This window comes from Helianthus annuus, chromosome 14 (genome assembly GCF_002127325.2).
Source record: "Helianthus annuus cultivar XRQ/B chromosome 14, HanXRQr2.0-SUNRISE, whole genome shotgun sequence".
In the NCBI taxonomy this organism is placed as follows: Eukaryota; Viridiplantae; Streptophyta; class Magnoliopsida; order Asterales; family Asteraceae; genus Helianthus; species Helianthus annuus.
This window is the reverse complement of record NC_035446.2, coordinates 116,144,308-116,162,550: the sequence shown is the minus strand read 5'-3', so window position 1 is coordinate 116,162,550 and position 18,243 is coordinate 116,144,308. Positions and strand designations below refer to the sequence as shown.

General features: G+C 40.7%; 1 long non-coding RNA gene and 2 other non-coding genes across 3 annotated transcripts; all 3 read left to right on the top strand.

Moving 5' to 3' along the window:
- Positions 1-8,688: 8,688 nt before the first annotated feature.
- Positions 8,689-17,472, top strand: LOC118486388. Its single transcript, XR_004878705.1, has 2 exons — positions 8,689-8,791; positions 16,782-17,472. It is a non-coding gene; the product is annotated as an uncharacterized LOC118486388 (long non-coding RNA).
- Positions 9,724-9,919, top strand: LOC118486823. Its single transcript, XR_004879990.1, has one exon. It is a non-coding gene; the product is annotated as a U2 spliceosomal RNA (small nuclear RNA).
- On the top strand, positions 17,276-17,471 carry LOC118486824. Its single transcript, XR_004879991.1, has one exon. It is a non-coding gene; the product is annotated as a U2 spliceosomal RNA (small nuclear RNA).
- Positions 17,473-18,243: the final 771 nt, after the last annotated feature.

Below are 18,243 nucleotides of genomic sequence, written 5' to 3'. Positions count from 1 at the left end.
AGTCTAGTAGCCGCAGACAATCCAATTTCCGATTTTGAGTGTTGCTTCGTTGATTTTATATGAGTTACCTGTTTACGTGTTTTAAGATTCGTTGATTGCTCCATTTGTTATCAATCTGCGTGACTTTTGTTGCTATCCTATCTCGATTCAAATCCCTGTTGATGTGATCTAAACGAAACCAATATGCTATGCTACGCTACGCCATACTATGCTACTCGATGTGTTGTATGTGACCGCTATATTCAAAACTTAGAGGCTGTTAGGAAACTAAGTGTGCTACTGCGTACTGTTAGGAGGAATTACGTGACATTAATTGCCTCTGTGATAAAATTTCGTACGTGTTTAGAAAATTAAGTGCTCTAATTGCTTAATTGCTTAAGTGCTCTAATTGCTTAATTGCTTATGTGCTCTAATTGCTTCTGTGCTTATGTGCCTCTATGATTATGTGCTTATGTGCTTATATGTGATACGTGACGTGAGATGCGACGTGATTCTAAGCTTTAGTAAACTAAGACGTGCGAGATTCGAATTCGTTGTGATGAGCCCTATGGCGATGTCTATGGCAGACCATGTCGTCATCATCAAGAACACGCCAAAACCTTTCCCGTCAGGAAAAGAGAGACCGACGTCTCGCCAAGCTCATCTCAAAGTCTGTAGCGAAAGCTGTCAGTGAGGTGTACGAAAACACCAGCAAGTCGTCGGAAGAATCCCGAACCCTCACTGAATCCAGCAAAGCTCCGTTCAGTTTCAAGCAATTTAAGGCATGTGGACCGAAGGAGTTCACCGGTGAAGAGGGCCCTACAGGCTTATTTCACTGGTTTGACTCTGTGGAAGTTACCCTTCGTCAAAGCGGATGCCCGGATCATCTTCGAACTCTCAATGCTACCGGTGTCTTCCAGTCGCGGGCATTGGACTGGTGGACAGCCGAAAGGAATAAGCGCGGGAACGACGCTGCCTACGAGCTGACGTGGGAGGAACTGAAGGCTATCATGCTGGACGAGTTCTGTCCTCCCCACGAACGCCAAAAGTTGGAGGATGAGTTCTGGACCATCAAGCAGAAGGAGGGCGACAACGCTGGTCTCACCGCCCGTTTCAAACAACTGAGCATTATCTGTCCAGATCAGGTCAAGACTCCCGAGATGACCATCAAGAAATACATCCGTGCTCTTCCGGATTGTGTTGCAGATTTTGTGTTCGCCGCCAAACCCGCATCAATCGAGGAAACCTACCTACTCGCTGCCGAGATTAACGACAAGCGAGTTAAGGCTGGTGTCTGGGATAAGCCATCCAAGTCGTTGCATCAAGTTACTACCGCATCAACCGACAACCCTACTGCTCAAGCCTCCAAGTCCTCGAGAAGAAGAAAGAAGAACAAGAGTTGCGCTGCCGCAACCAATGCTGCTCCTCTTCAGTCAGTACCGCCACAACAGCAACAACCACAGCGCACTGCGCCAGTGATCAATGCGCCGCCGGCTAAGCGTGCGTACACCGGCCCCCACCCACTCTGTGCTACATGTTCTTATCATCACCCGGTGGGTGTGGCCTGCCATTACTGTACCCACTGCAACGTTTACGGGCATTTCACTGCGAATTGCCGCTATGGTCCTCGTCAAACGCAAGCTCAAGCCGCTGTTAACCAAGCCCTGCTACCTGCCCCTCAAGCTCCTCAAGCTGCACAGGCCCCGGCAAACAATGTTCGGACCTGCTTTGCATGTGGTGACCCTAACCACTTCGCAAACCGGTGCCCGAACAGAGTGGTGAAACAAGAAGCCCAACAACCCCAGCAACAACAACAGCAGCCTCAACAACAAGCCGCTCACGCCAGAACTTTCAACATCAACGCACGCCAGGCTCAAGCTGACAACAACGTGGTCAATGGTACGTTCCTTGTGAATGGTATATATGCATCATGTTTGTTTGATACTGGAGCCGATAACTGCTTTGTGTCATTTGAGTTTGAGAAACTTCTTAGACGTAAGCGCTCTTATCTTTCGTCACCCTTCGAAGTAGAAGTCGCTACCGGAAGAACCATTGCTGTCAATTCTGTGCTCCGTGATTGTACTCTCGAGCTCAACAATCATATATTCCCGATTAATCTCATCCCAATGCAGCTCGGAAGTTTCGATGTCATAGTAGGCATGGACTTTCTTCGTGAAAACCATGCTGAAGTTGTGTGTTCCGTTAAGATGATTCGTTTTGTGCTAGCTAGTGGTGATATTCTATGTGTTTATGGTGAAACTACTGCGAAAGATCTCAAGCTCATGTCATGTCTTCAAGCTCGCAAATATCTCCGCAAGGAATATCGAGCCTTCTTGGCCAACATTGTTGTAGCAGAGACGGACAAGAAAAGGAAAGTTGAAGTCAAGGATGTTCCCGTTGTCCGAGAATTTCCTCAGGTGTTCCCTGATGATCTTCCTGGATTACCTCCAAGTCGTGATATCGACTTTCGAATCGACCTTATTCCAGGAGCCAACCCAGTGGCCAAGGCTCCGTATCGACTCGCTCCATCTGAGATGCGAGAACTCTCAAACCAACTCCAAGAGTTACTTGAAAAAGGCTTCATTCGCCCGAGCACTTCTCCATGGGGCGCACCAGTCCTTTTCGTCAAAAAGAAGGACGGGTCGTTCCGAATGTGCATCGATTACCGGGAATTGAACAAGCTGACCATCAAGAACCGATACCCCTTACCAAGAATCGATGATCTGTTTGACCAACTACAAGGTGCTCAGTGTTTCTCCAAGATTGATCTACGTTCAGGCTACCATCAGTTGCGGATTCAAGAGGAAGACATACCCAAAACCGCTTTTCGAACCCGATACGGCCACTACGAATTTGTTGTCATGCCTTTTGGTTTGACCAACGCACCCGCGGTCTTTATGGATCTGATGAATCGCGTGTGTAAACCGTTCTTAGACCGTTTCGTCATTGTATTTATCGACGATGTCCTGATCTATTCCAGATCGAGGGCCGAACATGCGCAGCATTTGCGATTGGTTCTCGAGTTGCTTCAGGGAAACCAACTCTACGCCAAATTCTCCAAGTGTGAGTTCTGGTTGGAGGAGGTTCAATTTCTGGGTCACATTGTGAATAGTCGGGGTATACACGTTGATCCTGCAAAGATTGAGGCAGTCAAGGGATGGGTTACGCCAAAGAATCCGTCAGAAGTTCGCTCTTTTCTCGGATTAGCCGGTTACTACCGGCGATTCATCGAAGGGTTCTCAAAGATTGCTGTACCGCTTACCTCCCTTACTCATAAAGACAAGCCTTTTGTGTGGGGAACCGCGCAGGAGACTGCTTTCCAAACCCTCAAACACATGCTGTGCCATGCACCAGTTCTTACACTGCCGGACGGAAGCAATGACTTCGTTGTCTATTGTGATGCTTCAAACCTTGGACTTGGCTGTGTTCTCATGCAACGAGACAAGGTTATAGCTTACGCATCTCGACAGCTCAAAATCCACGAGAAAAACTATACAACCCATGACCTTGAGCTAGGCGCAGTTGTCTTTGCCTTAAAGATTTGGCGACACTACCTGTATGGTACAAAGTGTACGATCTTCACCGATCACAAGAGCCTACAACATATCTTTAACCAGAGAGAACTCAATATGCGTCAACGCCGATGGGTAGAACTTCTCAACGATTACGACTGTGAGATCCGTTATCACCCAGGCAAGGCGAATGTAGTTGCAGACGCCCTCAGCAGAAAGAATTACGTGATAGGTGTTCGAAACATCCAGGCTCAGTATAACCTCGAAGCTCTCATCCGCGAAGCACAACACGCTTGCTTTAACGAGCGTACGTTGAAGAAAGAACGAATCTATCACGATGGAACTCAGCTCGTGAGCAAAGCCAACGGGATATTCTATTATCTGGACCGAATCTGGGTTCCGAGGAGGACAGATTTGCGAAAGATCATCATGAACGAAGCCCACAAATCCCGATATTCCATTCATCCCGGTGCGGATAAAATGTACCAGGACCTTCGCTACAAGTACTGGTGGCCTGGGATGAAAAGGGATATTGCTCTTTATGTTGGTAGCTGTTTAACTTGTGCAAGAGTCAAGGCTGAACACCAAAGACCTTCAGGCTTACTCGAACAACCGCCGATACCCGTATGGAAGTGGGAAAGCATAGCTATGGATTTCATAACTAAGCTTCCGACTACGCCATCAGGTCACGACAGTATTTGGGTTATAGTCGACCGTCTAACCAAATCAGCCCACTTTCTGCCAATACGAGAAGACTATAAGGTGGCCAAGCTAGCCCAAATCTACACCGACGAGATCATTAAGAATCATGGTACGCCTCGAGACATCATTTCTGATCGCGATGCTCGGTTTACATCGAGATTGTGGGAAACTTTTCAAGCAGCTCTTGGTACGACGCTGAATTTGAGTACCGCATTCCACCCGCAAACCGACGGGCAGACTGAAAGAACGATTCGTACTATTGAAGACATGCTCCGTGCGTGTGTTATCGATTTTGGTGGTAGTTGGAGCAAACACCTACCGTTGGTCGAATTTTCGTACAATAATAGCTATCACTCCAGCATCGAAATGGCACCTTTCGAAGCCTTGTATGGTAGGAGATGTCGCTCGCCTATTGTATGGCACGAGGTCGGTCATTCACAATTGACTGGGCCCGAGATTCTGCAAGAAACGACTGACAAGATCCACCAGATAAGGGAAAACTTGGTGAAGGCCCGGGACAGACAAAAGATGTACGCCGATAAACGACGCAGGCCCCGCGAATTTGCAGTTGGCGACTACGTGCTCCTAAAGGTATCACCTTGGAAGGGAGTAGTCCGATTCGGCAAAAGAGGGAAACTTGCGCCTCGATTTGTTGGACCTTTTAAGATTCTGGAAAGGATCGGTAAAGTTGCCTACAAACTCGAATTACCGGAGGAACTCAGCAATGTCCACCCGACTTTCCATATTTCAAACCTTCGAAAATGCGTAGCCGACCACGACGCAATAATACCACTCGACGATCTTCAGGTCAATGAGACGCTACACTTCGTGGAAAAGCCTGTCGAAATCATGGACCGACAGACCAAGCAACTCAGACGCTCTCGCATTCCTATTGTAAAAGTACGATGGGAAGGCAAACGAGGCGCGGAGTTCACTTGGGAACTCGAAAGTGACATGAAGGCCAAGTACCCGCAGTTATTCAGATAGATCTGAAGCATCAAATTGGTAAAAGCACACGGCGATGTACGGTTCTCGGCCTAATTTCGGGACGAAATTCCCTAAAGGAGGGGAGACTGTAACACCCCGTGTTTTCCCTAAAGTCAAAGTCAAAGTCAAGAGTTGACTGTTATTGGAATTAAAGATTAATAAAGATTAATTTCATTTTAGTTTCATTTTGATTTTCATATTATTTGGAGTAAGTGTTGTATAATCAAACTAAGCGGCCGATAATCGAACTGTGAATCAACGACCGACTGTGAATGATAGGAAGTAACAATGCAATAAAGCTAGTCAATCAATAATCAAGCTAATCAAATCAATCATCGAACTCAAGTGTGGATAATTTTAATGCTTTTATACGTGTGTGTGTGCCTTATGTGTTACTTGTGCATGTTTACTTTTGTGTTAAAGTGTGTGGTGAATCAATCAAATCAATCAAGACTCAAAGGTGAATCAAACTCAATGGAAATCAAACCCGAAATGGTTGTAAGGATGCTCGTATGTTAGATATAGTAGTTGAGACTAAAAGTAATTTGATTAGGAATTCTATCATTCTCAAATCATCGTTCATCGAAGTCGAAATATCAAAAATCGTCGCGAAACACTCAAAACCAGGCAAGCCGATCGAACAGGGCAACCTGATCGAACAGGCTAGCCGATCGAACAGGGCAACCTGATCGAACAGGCTAGCCGATCGAATAGGCTGTTCGATCGGGCAGCCGCTCGATCAGGGATGCTGTTCGATCAGCTGACCCTTTCCTCTTTTGGAAGCCTATAAATAGGGCTGTCCTTGTCAAACTTTCCACTTTTGGAAAAGCTCTGACCGACCAGCCTCTTCTTCTCACTAAATCTCAGATTACTCTCAAACCGGTAAGTATTTTGTTCTAATCCTTGTACGTTTTTGTTCATTAATCGATTCTACACCTTTTTATCTTTCAAAACTTGGATTTCATCCATGAAATCACCAAGATCTAGGTGTTCTTGGATGATGTCATCAAGTGTTCTTCAAGAACACTAAGTTTTGACATCATTCCACCATGAATAGCTTAGATCTAACCGATTTCCACATAAATAACCTAAAATCTACCAAAGATCTTAACATTTCACGGTGGAAAAGGATTGGAAGATGGGTTTCCATCTATCTTTCAACTCTTTTACACTCAAACCGGTGAAAACGAGACTTGAACCGATTTATAAATCAATCTAAACAAACACATGGTGCAAGATTCGGGTTCTACCGAGAGATATACCGATTTCGGGTTAAACGTTAAACTTAAGTTCCAAACCGCCTCTGGCCGAGCTTGGGTGATTCCTGCTCGAGTCAGTAGACTAAGTAGGGACTTCAGCTTTGTGGTTCAACTCGTAGTCAAAATATCTCTAAAACATCAGCAATTAACGGGAATAACCAAGTGTTAAGTGATAGGTTAACCGAATCGAGAAGCTGGCCGAACGGCTAGGCTGTTCGATCGAACAGCCCAACCGAACGACTATGCCAGCCGATCGACTAGGCTAACCGATCGACTAGCACTTAGACCCACCAACTCACAAAGTGTAGTATTGACAGGGTTCTGTTCGATCGATCGAGCCACTCGATTGTGAACATTACTGCTCGAATCATGAGATACTATACTTCAACACTTAACCTTTTCGAAACATTGGAATGTCACCCGATCGAGCATGCTACCCGATCGAGTGACATATTGTCAAGTCCTTGTTGCTAACCGATCGGTTGGGCTAACCGATCGAACAGCTGTTCGATCGGCCAACTTGAAAGGTAATACAAACCATCATACACAAACACATCTTTCTCCTCAAAGGAAGAAACAATCCACTTGAAAGAACCAGCCGATCGAGCCAGCCGGCCGATCGAATGGATGTTCGAACGGACTTTCAAACCAATCGAACAGCCCACTCGATCGAACTGCCGTCCGATCGAATGGCCTACTCGATCCAAGTACATTGTTCACTTTTTCGCGTTACTCATCGTTGTGTTATCGAACTATTCAGGCTAACCTATTCTCAGTGCTCCTTTCAATCCACAACCAACCACTGTGAGTATACTCGATCCCTTTTTGCTTTCAGCACTTTTGGGTGTTACATACGAAATCTATCAAATTCACAAACAACACAAACTATTTGAACGCTAACCTACTTGCATGTATTACTTGTCTAAATGATTGTTGTTTATTATGTTTACACGTGGAGTGCTATCTACCTGCTTTAGCAACGTAGTACTATAGTTTGGACTCAGCACCCGTTCACACGGGGGTTGCTAAGGACAATTACTTGCATGGATTACGGTGGTAATCATGTATTGCGAACTGTCTCGGACAGTCAACTCGAAGTCGTTGGTATCGATGGTCCCATGTTGATAATTTACATGCATCGTTTGCCCTTGTGTACGTGCTTGGTTATGCGTAAACTTTTCGAACTATATATGCTATATCAAACTTGTGTACTCACCTTTACATTATATGTATTGACTTTTATTTTAACGTATGTGACAGGTGTTTAAGCTACTAGCGTGCTAGGGAAGCGAGGCAATAATAAGCTTCTAGGAGCCTGTGACCTTAGGACAGTGTCCACATACCTGCTCCAGGGCCATAATTATCTGTAGATCTTGTACTGGCACCTGTAGTCAGTAAGATCTATAGTTAGCCATCTAGAAGTCTTAAAACAATATTTAAATTCGGTCTGTAATAACTAAGAACTTGAGTTGTCGGAACAGTTCCCATATTGTTTAGTTGATTTCTATGATAACTTGTTATTATTTGGGACACGGTATGGGACGTGTTATATAACTGAATTGTATGATAGTTGTTGTGGAAACTTCTGAACAATCTGTTTCGCTCAGTGCCGCGCCCCGATGATTCCGCCATCGGTTGGGGTGTGACATAAAGCCCCATATTAAACAAAAAAAAGATTTTATTGGTTGAAAAGAGGTGGGCTCTACCTGCACACCTCTTTTTGCTCGTTATCACGGTGGCTGACAAAGGTTGCCCCCCCCTACCCTAACAACATGGGGGTAGTCGATGGCAGACAAAGACGCCATAAATGGCTGATGTGGCGGGTGGCGCTAAGCCACACCACAGAGCCTAAAGGGATAATGATTTAGGGGCTAACACCCTTTGGTGGTGGTGATTTTGTAAATTGGTGGGCGTTAGTGGGTGGCGCCAAACAACACCCAACCTATCAGTTTTCAACTTTGTTGAACAATGTTTTCTTTGAATATATAATTTAGTTCTTGGCAAAGGAAAAGTACACAAGAAAACACCAAATGTATACAGTATTATTATCCATGTTTTAATATTGTGTAAAGTAGCTTTCTGTTATCTTACTTTTAAATGAGCAATTTAATTATTTATCATTTTAATATTCAAGCAATTTATCTTAGAATGGACCACATCGGATTGAAGAAAATACCTACGAAATTGAATCCATGGATCTTGTGATTGTTTCTCTAGTTGTTTGCTTTGGATGGTCACGAAAGTTATCACAAGTCATGTGGCGATCTAGTCGGGTAGTAAGGTTATTCAAGTCACTTTGGTCATGTATCAGCAGCATATAGGGATCTCTTTGGAGGTTTGGAGGATTCATTTGTAAGTGTCTAACTGGTTTTTCACCTTTTCACATGTTGGGCTTTAGTTTCAAAGTTTAAAAAATCATAAATTAATATGTTCATATGTTTTTTTAACTATATACATGTATGTGTAGGTTATATAAAATAGTGAAACTTGTTCATATGTATACTTTTTTAGTTTCAGAAGATATGAAAGACAATTGCATTTTAAACATATTTATATAAAAAGAAATTAAGATTAAAATGATGAGTGATTATATAATGGTGCATTTTATATGTTTATTTATAATAATATTACTAATTGTTAAATGCACTGATGTATTTATATAGGTTTCAAAATAAAACTTAGGTAAATAAATATTATTTATAGTAAAATAGAACAAATGGATTATCAGAAGTATAAAAGTTACATTACCTAATTGTGCTAAAATATGAATGGGCTGAATCATTTTGGCTTAAATTTGGCTTACTTCTGAGCAGTCCACCAAATGAAGGTCCAGTTAATGTCGGTTTTGAATGGTAAAAATGAGATGCACCATTTCGTTGCTGAAGTCCAAGAAGGTAAATAGTGCAATTAATCCGAATGAACAGTTATTGATTCTCACGCCAGGGTGTGGTCACGGGGACCCATCACTCCCTGTGGCCAGGCTACTGGTGGATGAAGCGTGCAAGAGTTCTCCTTAGCCAGCTCAGTCATCCGAACCTGATAGCGATCAATCCTGTCCTGAAGTTTTCTCTCTCGGTTATCATAAGATTGTGAATTAGCTACTCTGAGCTCTTTGAGTTTGAAACAAGTCAACAACAGTGTTCAGGGTGAGGATCTGGAGGGTTGGTTTAGTGTGAGTTAAGTAATGCACACTTGATAATCTCACTATCCCACATCAGCTGAGTGACGAAAACAAAAAATGAAGAGTCTGTCTATATAATCAGCGGATCAAGGAGAGGTAAAGCATACCTTTCTCGGCCTTTTGGCTAAGATCAAGTGTAGTATCTGTTCTTATCAGTTTAATATCTGATATGTGAGCCATTGGCTCACTCGATATTAATCTTATTTTTTATGGGGAAAGACCCACCACAATAGCTTGCTATTGGGGTCTTTGAGCGTCGCCTTGGTCTTGCACTATTGCCTTGGCCTGGCGCACCCCTCCAAACCTTAGTCAAAGCTTTTTTGCCGGAATAGGCTTGGAAACTCAAACTGAATACAGCACCCTCCGTTTGCTCACCGAAACATACACAGTCTCAAACTTTACAAACTAAATCACGAAACACCATCACTACACCTTTGTTTCTTCATGTAACGACCGATCTACAATCAAACGTATAGGTTCTAGTGCTTCTTTCTTCGTCCAGGAAGCTCTCAGAAGCTAATCTGTATATCCAACAAACCTTTTTCCCCAAATTTAAAAATACCCAGAAGGAGAAAAAACAATTACTATAATTAGAAAGCCATGATCTTGTAATTGAAAGAGAAATAAAAGAAATTGGCTTGCTAACACGAACAAACTATATTATGCGTCACGAGACATTTCTCATATCCAAACCCTTTAACGGTGAACAAACCCTTTGGCGCTCACTCCCCTTTGCAGCCAATCAGCCTGCGATTCCAGCGAAGCCTCCGCCCCAAATCACCAACAGCGCCCTGCTGAGGTGGCAAGTTGTCGCCCCCAACCCACAACACGTAGCCTTTAGAGTGTAAAAGAGTAGAGATGTTAGCGAGATGTTTGAAATATATATATTTTTTTTTCAAAAAACTTGAAGTGAGAGTGGAGACTATCATTTAACAAATGTTTTTGTGTTCGAACTTTATATACCGAGCTTGAGTAGGTTCGTAACGCTAAACGAGTATATTATTTATAAAAATATAATAAATTTATATTTATAACAATAAAAATACAATTACATAAAAATATAATTACATGCTGATACCTAAAAATTTATATTATGTCATGAATTCATTCAAATGCTGATGTAACTTTCATGGTTCTCTTCTTCCTTCTAACTTACCATTTTCTTATAATGCATTAATGCAAGGGTTATTGGATTTTATCACCCTCAACTATTGACTATTGCCCGCTGCCACCCTCAGGCCTCAACTATCACTTTGACGTCCGTCACCCCCAACATAATACTTAGTGTGTTCTTTCACCACGTCGCTAACTAATCACTAACTTTTGATTTTGTTACTATACTTTTGGGGGTGTCATAGGGATCTTAGGAAGGTTTTAGGGATCTTAGGACACCTCAAAAGTATAGTACCAAGATCAAAAGTTGGTGATCAGTTAACGACATGGTGACAGAACACACTAAGTGTTAAGTTGGGGGTGATGGGCTTCAAAGTGATAGTTGGGGGTGGCAGCGACAAATAGCCAATAGTTAGGGGTGATAAAATCCAATAACCCTTAATGCAACACCAATAGCAGCTTGTAATATATCATATCCAAACATGAGAAAAATAATAGAAGTAACTGAATTTATTGGTATAGACAAAAAAAAAAAAAACATTATCACCAAACCAATATTTGTTTTCTCCAAGTATTGATAGCATTGAATCTATGTATTGTGTCCATGGTTGTAAAACAAGGTTTACAAGGCCGAGTATTCCTCGAGTAGTCGCTACAAAGGCAGGCTGCCGAGGCGACTTTCCTTGACTCCGCCTAATTACTCGGAGTCGGTCAAACGCGGTCAACCTCGGCAAGAATTGGATCTAGTAGGTCAACTCGGGCCTAGTTTGACTTAAATAATAATATAACATAATAATGAATATCATTTTCACGTATTTTGTTATAAATATTAGTAAATTTGTGTTATTTGACATATATTTAATCTCCAAAAAGTAATTTCTTTATAATTCAACATGTCCGAGTACTCCCCGAGTACTCTCCGCGTAGACCGAGTACTCTCAACTCCCCGGTCGACCGACTAGGGAGCGCCTAACGACTTTTGCAACCATAATTGTGTCTAACAAAAATATGTAGGCTTCACCTGGTGCCAACTATGTTAGTTAAAGTAACTCAAATGACCATGTTACCCTTTTTTTCTTCATCGGCCAACGCCCCTATGGTTTAAAACCTTTTAATCTTCGAGTCCTTGAGCTTAACAATTTTTTTACCCGCCATATTTAAATACAATACTTTCAATCTGCGTCCCTATGGTATTTAATACGTTGCAAAATCTGTCTCGCTGGTTTTATAAAATATCTAAATCGTATTTCAAATGCATAGTTTGTGAATATAAATATATATTAACATTTCTAAAGTTATTATATTACATTTTAACATTAATTTCATAACGTTAACATTATTCAACAAAAACACCTACCGAAAGTCATGACATGAAATATATATTAACATTTCTAAAGTTACATTAACATTAACACCTACCAAAAGTTATATCATTAAAATCAATCTAAAGATATATCATCTAGTGGTCTAATTAACATGGGGATGGGTATGGGATTATACTTGTACGTCCAATCAAAGGTGAAGTTGTTTCAAAACCTGAAAACCACTCGAACTCGCATAAGCAGATGGGTCAGGGTACCGATCACCCTGATCCCAACTACAAATCAACCAAAAAAGAAAACTAACTAACGGGTATTAACCAAAATAGCTTTAATAACCAAAATAATTACACTACTCATCAAACTAGATATATAAACAAAATAGATAAATAGAAACATACTAGATAACTAAACCGAAACAAACTAGATAAATGCAAATGAATTACACTAATCATAAACCCCCAAAAAGTCTGAGTCTAAAGCTGGACACGAAACAAAACCCAAATGAGGTTGGTGTTTTAGTAATTGCCAAGATGAGATGGGAGTAAATGGTCGGTATTCACGACGAGCCTCTGCGATCACTTCATCTTCTGTTATAGTGTCACCGCGTGCCATCACGATGTTGAATATATGGTTAAATTTCAAAACTTTTGTTCTCAAGTCCCTAATTCTTGAAGCAAAACGATCTGCAGAGTGGTTGTTTTCGCCGACACGCTGACGAAATTCTTGAAATGGAGATACTCCAAACGAGACGTTTTCTTGTGGCACGTTCTCGGAAACGTTAATCCAAGTCATGACTACTGCGATGTCTTCTTCTTCACTCCAACCTCTTCTTGCCATTTTTTAGTGTGAGAATGGATTTGAGTGTGTTGTGTTTTTTTGAAATTGTGTGGTATGTGATGTGTATATATATAAAAGGAAAATTATTTTTTTCTTTAAAAGTTGCCGTTTAATGAGGGCCCCACAATCAACACATCTCCTCTATGACATGCCATCCTCCACACCGCCCCCACCCCACCCCACCCCAACCCTGCCTCTTCCGTCGGTGTTCCCCGCCCAACCGCTCTTCCTCTATTACCATGTGGCGAGGACGTGAGACCATAGTACTCATCCTAAGGCTGGAGGGCGCCACCCCTTCACCCCTTCACCTCATCCATGTATAGCGTCACTTCTCCGCCATCACCACCCCCAGGTTGTTAAGAGGAGGGGGGGGGGGGGGGACCTTCCCTTGTCCGCCCCCATGATAACGAGCAAAAAGGGGTGTGCAAGTGGGGTCCACTTCTTTTCAACCAATACAATTTTTTTTTTATTTTGTTTAATAGGGGGCTTTATACCATACCATTCAAGTTAAGGGAGGGCGTGATAAAGCCCCCTGGCTGATGTGTCCTGATAAAGCCCCTAGGGGCTTTTATCCCACACCCCATAGCCTAAGGCTGGAGGGTGTGGTATAAAGCGCCTAGGGGCTTTATCACGCCACGTCATATGGGGGGCTTTAAAGCCACTCTTTTTAACTTGCATGGTGTGGTATAAAACCCTCCTATTAAACAAAAAAAATTCTTATTGGTTGAAAAGAGGTGGGCCCCACCTGCACACCTCTTTTTGCTCGTTATCACGGTGGCGGACAAGGGTTGGCGCCCCCCCCTTTTAGAGCATTCACATCCAAGGAATCTAAATATGTGTGTGTTGTTTTTAAAATATAAAAAGTATAAAAAGTGGTTGTGAGTGGAGGAGAGAGAAAATGTTACTGTTCATCTGTATATTTGGGGGACACTGTTCACCCCCTATAATTTTTTAATATATTTTGAAAGTGGTTGTGAGTGGAGGAGAGAGAAAAGGTAATGATAAAGGTATAAAAAATATTATTTAATTGAAAAGGAGAGATAAAATGTAGTGTTTTTTAGTGTAATTTAGGGTGAAAATATGGTGGGTTGGATGTGAATGCTCTTAACAACATGGGGGTGGTCGATGGCGGACAAGGGCGCCATAAATGGCCGATGTGGCGGGTGGCGCTAAGCCACACCGCAAAGCCTAAAGGGATATCGATTTAGGGGCTAAGAGCATTCACATCCAAGGAATTAAATTATGTGTGTGTTGTTTTAAAATATAAAGAGTATAAAAAGTGGTTGTGAGTGGAGGAGAGAGAAAATGTTACTGTTCATCTGTATATTTGGGGGGACACTGTTCACCCCCTATAATTTTTTAATATGTTTTGAAAGTGGTTGTGAGTGAAGGAGAGAGAAAAGGTAATGATAAAGGTATAAAAAAATATTATTTAATTGAAAATGAGAGAGAAAATGTAGTGTTTTTTAGTATAACTTAGGGTGAGAATATAATGGATTGGATGTGAATGCTCTAACACCCTTTGGTGGTGGTGATGTAAATTGGTGGGCGTTAGTGGGTGGCGCTCAACAACACCCAACCTAACAATTTTCAAGTTTGTTGAACAATGTTTCCTTTGAATATATAATTTAGTTCTTGGCAAAGGAAAAGTACACAAAAAAACACCAAATGTATACAATGTATTATTATTATCCATGTTCTAATATTGTGTAAAATAGCTTTCTGTTATCTTACTTTTAAATGAGCAATTTAATTATTTATCATTTTAATATTCAAGCAATTTATCTTACAATGGACCACATCGGATTGAAGAAAATACCTATGAAATTGAATCCATCGATCTTGTGATTGTTTCTCTAGTTGTTTGCTTTGGATGGTCATGAAAGTTATCACAAGTCATGCGGCGATCTAGTCGGGTACAGGGGCGGACTTAAAGCTAGTCCAAGGTGGGCGGGCGCACCCCCGGGAAAAAAAAAATTTAGTGCTAAGTTCCGTCGAAAATCCCGTCTGCACCCCTTGAAATTTTTCGTCTGCACCCCTTGGAATTTTCCGTCCACGTCCCTTGGATTTTTTCGTCCGCACCCCTTAGGTAAAAAGTGTTATCAATTTATATTTTAAAAAAACACTACCTAAATTATATAACTTTTAATACCTAAATAACTAAACCCAAATACCTAATACCTTTAACTAGTCCACTCCAAAGTCTTAGCCCAGTATACAAACCCAACAAATCAACAAGATTTCAAACTAAAATAAAATAAAAAAGCCCAAAACCCTTACATATTCTCTCCCGCTCTCTATCATCCCTGCACGCACGCCAGCGATCAGAACATCAGCGACAACAACAGCCGCATACCACCGTAATCAGCCATCAACCACCGCCGATCGAACACGAGTAAGTTTATTTGTTATTTTTGATGATTTTTGGTTGATTTTTTTGATGATTTTCTCGTTGATTTTTGGTGGGATGAGACGGAACCGGTAGCCACCGGAAGTGAATTTTTAATGGCAGGAGACATGTGTCTATCATTGTTAGTGATGATATGTTATTTTGTGGTGGGTTATATATGTATATTTTGTTAGTAATGATGATGATATTTTATCTTTTTTTTGTGGGTTATATACGATCAGGACCTGATGTTTGGGGTTTTTTCTCAATGGTGTATATGATGTTTAGATGATTTTTAGTGTGATTTACATTATAATTTCTAGTAGGGATGAAATCGGTACGATACCGGTACCGTTTATGATTGGTACGGTACGGCATCGGTACGGTACCGGTATGGTACCGGTACGGTACCGGTATTTCGGTAAAAAATCTCATTCCTAATTTCTAGGGCTTGAACACTTGATACATTATGTAATATGTTTGTCAACTCTTGTAAGGTTAATGATTTCAACAAATATTCAAGTAACTTTTACATTGGTATATTGGTCATTGAAGCTTGTTCTCGTATTACCCGTTGCAACCGCAACCATTGAAAGATGTTTTTCAACAATGAAGAATGTGAAGACCGACTTGCGTAATCGGATTGACGATGAGAACTTAAGTGATAGTTGTATATGTTATATAGAGAAAAGTTGCTTAAGAAAGTAGGTTTAGATGATGTTTTGGATAGATTTCAAAAAATGAAAACGCGTAGGGCGACATTTTAGTTTTGTTTATAACAAGGTTTGGCATGTTTTGATGATTTAGAAGGGCGATGTTTTAAATTTAGTTTGATGTTCATTTGTTTTACATGACCTGACACGACTCGAACCGACCTGATATGAACCAATGTTTTTACTTATATACCTTGGGGCCTAAAATTTTTAAAAATGTTTCGCACCCCTATGAAAAAATTCCTGGGTCCGCCACTGGTCGGGTAAGCTTATTCAAGTCACTTTGGTCATGTATCAGCAGCATATAGGGATCTCTTTGGAGGTTTGGAGGATTGATTTGTAAGTGTCTAACTGGTTTTTCACCTTTTCACATGTTGGGGTTTAGTTTCAAAGTTTAAAAAATCATTAAATTAATATGTTCATATGTTTTTTTAACTTTATACATGTATGTGTAGGTTATATAAAATAGTGAAACTTGTTCATATGTATACTTTTTTAGTTTCAGAATATATGAAAGACAATTGCATTTTAAACATATTTATATAAAAAGAAATTAAGATTAAAATGATGAGTGATTATATAATGGTGCATTTTATATGTTTATTTATAATATTACTAGTTGTTAAATGCACTGATGTATTTATATAGGTTTCAAAATAAAACTTAGGTAAATAAATATTATTTATAGTAAAATAGAACAAATGGATTATCAGAAGTATAAAAGTCACATTACCTAATTGTGCTAAAACATGAATGGGCTGAATCATTTTGGCTTAAATTAACACAGGTGTTAGGCTTATGGCTGAGCAGTCCACCAAATGAAGGTCCAGTTAATGTCGGTTTTGAATGGTAAAAATGAGATGCACCAGTTCGTTGCTGAAGTCCAAGAAGGTAAATAGTGCAATTAATCCGAATGAACAGTTATTGATTCTCACGCCAGGGTGTGGTCACGGGGACACATCACTCCCTGTGGCCAGGCTACTGGTGGATGAAGCGTGCAAGAGTTCTCCTTAGCCAGCTCATTCATGCGAACCTGATAGCGATCAATCCTGTCCTGAAGTTTTCTCTCTCGGTTATCATAAGATTGTGAGTTAGCTACTCTGAGCTCTTTGAGTTTGAAACAAGTCAACAACAGTGTTCAGGGTGAGGATCTGGAGGGTTGGTTTAGTGTGAGTTAAGTAATGCACACTTGATAATCTCACTATCCCACATCAGCTGAGTGACGAAAACAAAAAATGGAGAGTCTGTCTATATAATCAGCGGATCAAGGAGAGGTAAAGTATACCTTTCTCGGCCTTTTGGCTAAGATCAAGTGTAGTATCTGTTCTTATCAGTTTAATATCTGATATGTGAGCCATCGGCTCACTCGATATTAATCTTATTTTTTATGGGGAAAGGCCCACCACAATAGCTTGCTATTGGGGTCTTTGAGCGTCGCCTTGGTCTTGCACTACCGCCTTGGCCTGGCGCACCCCTCCAAGCCTTGGTATAAACTTTTTTATTATTTTGGAGAATTTGAATCCTACTCATGCTTTTACCATCAATTTGACGCGGTTCTTCACAACAATCTTATATATCTGTTTCCTATTGAAACTTCTTTCATAATCTAGATGTGAACTGCATGCACAATAGGTACACCCGTGCCTTGCTACAGTTTCGTTTAAATAGATATCAAAAGTTTGTCTTTTTTTTGGCAAAATTTTAATCCAAATCCACAATAATTTGCAATTTTTTTACCAAATAAAAAATTTAAGCATCTGTGCACTGAATAACTTGGCTTTTCCTGTCCAATGGTATGATCAGAAGTTCACAAAAATGAAGTAACATTTTCTAGCCTTTATATAGCTGTATCTTTTTCATTGTTTTCCTATTTTCATTACACATAATTCTATATCTTTTGGAGACAGGGATGATGATGGGTTCAACATCGATTCATCGAATAAAGAATCTTCTTCCATCCTTTTATCGTTGGTTTGACACATTTGTTTAAACCAGTTATATTTAGTTGATTTTCTTAATCAAAATTGCTGTAGTAAGTCAGTAAGTCACCGATAGTTTCACAATCAAGTTTCACGTTTTATTTTTCTGATTTATTGTTATGTCTGTAGGTAACTGGTATTATTATGTGAATAGAAGTATATAATAAAAAGGTTAAGAAACAATTGTCAAAGATGCTTTTTGTGATATATGCATGCCTTTCAAGTTTCAATCTGCCTTACTTCTTTATTTGTATGCTCCCTATTGTTTAA